Source organism: Tupaia chinensis, unplaced genomic scaffold, assembly GCF_000334495.1.
Source record: "Tupaia chinensis unplaced genomic scaffold, TupChi_1.0 Scaffold000387_1, whole genome shotgun sequence".
NCBI classification, from domain to species: domain Eukaryota; kingdom Metazoa; phylum Chordata; class Mammalia; order Scandentia; family Tupaiidae; genus Tupaia; species Tupaia belangeri.
Genome location: NW_006159889.1, coordinates 515,229 through 516,637, shown reverse-complemented (window position 1 = coordinate 516,637; position 1,409 = coordinate 515,229). Strand labels below are relative to the sequence as shown.

At 42.7% G+C, this 1,409-nt stretch overlaps 1 pseudogene; it reads left to right on the top strand.

The window, feature by feature from the left end:
- Nucleotides 1-542, top strand: LOC102481984 (YEATS domain-containing protein 2 pseudogene; annotated as a pseudogene).
- Nucleotides 543-1,409: the final 867 nt, after the last annotated feature.

Sequence of the window (1,409 nt, the reverse complement as noted above, 5' to 3'; positions counted from 1 at the left end):
ATGTCTGGAATCAAGCAAACAATCAAAGAAGCCAACCCTGATTATGAAGATGTATCTGTGACCCTTTCAAATAAGCAGCATAAGGCAACTGAAAATTCAGCTTGGGCTGCTGTGGTGCAGAAAATTGAGGCGATCATCAGGGAGCAGTTTGCCCTTGAGATGAAGAACGGGAGCATGAGATAGAAGTCATTGACCAGTGACTAATCTAAGCGAGAAGGATGATGGACAAACTTCGAGCCTGCATCATAGCAAACTACTATGCCTCTGCGGGTCTTTTAAAAGTTTCTGAGGGGTCAAAGACATGTGATACAATAGTTTTTAATCATCCTGCTATCAAGAAATTTTTAGAATCACCATCCAGATCATCATCTCCTGCCAATCAGAGATTGGAAACACCATCAGCCAATCATTTAGAAAGTGATTCTTTATCACAACACAATGACTTCTTATCTGACCAGGATAATAACAGCCATATGGATATAGAGGAAAGGCTCTCAAATAACCTGGAACAGAGGCCAAGCCGAAACTCTGGAAGGGTATAGTTGGATGAATGGGAGGGGTTAGAGAAGGAAGTCTTTACTAAGTATGCCAATGTTACCTCATTTAACTTTAACAGGAACCCTAGCAAATAGGTTTTTTGAATGTAGAAACTGAGTCTTCATTAAGCTAAAATAATAATTGCCCACAGGCACCAGAACTGAGACTTAAACTTGTCTCATTTTAGAACTTAGGTCTCCTGTGTAGACCACAACTCCTGGGTGTTTTTTACATATATGCAAAAGACAGCCTCAGGACTTGGCAGTTCTGTGACTTTGCCCAAGGTCTTTCCACTCTGTCCTGTTTACTGTCTCAAAAGCAATAGATCTTTAACCGTTTCCTCTGTCAGACCTTATATTCTAAGATGATTTAATAAACAGCTGGAGGATTTCATAAATAGAACTGAAAATTAAAAAAAAAAAAGAGAGAAAGAGAGAGAAATCAAAGTTACAAGGGACAGAGAACAAGAGGGAGATACTTATGTACCTGACTAGCACTGGGGTCTGCGGGTGTGCCCTAGCTGGTGGGTGGGGGGCTTCACAGCCCTGAAGCTGAACTCAGAGGTCCAACACAGGCAGAGGTAGAGAGGACTGGAGGCTTTCTGTCCTAGGTCAGGTAAGAAGACATAAATTAACAAGAGAAGGGCACAGAGCAGAAAGATGTTTTTTTGTTTGTTTGTTTGTTTTTTAAGAGAGAGAAATGTTATAAGGGACAGAGAAGAACAAGAGGTGAGTTCCATCTCCAACCCCCTGGCCAGCAAGAGACTTTGAGGCAGGGCCACCACTGGCCCCAACCCCGGCTCCAGCTAGACCTCCCAACCCCAGAGCGCTCCCCTCTCAGAAAGGTAGGAAGGTTTTTTTGCTCTTCTTTTT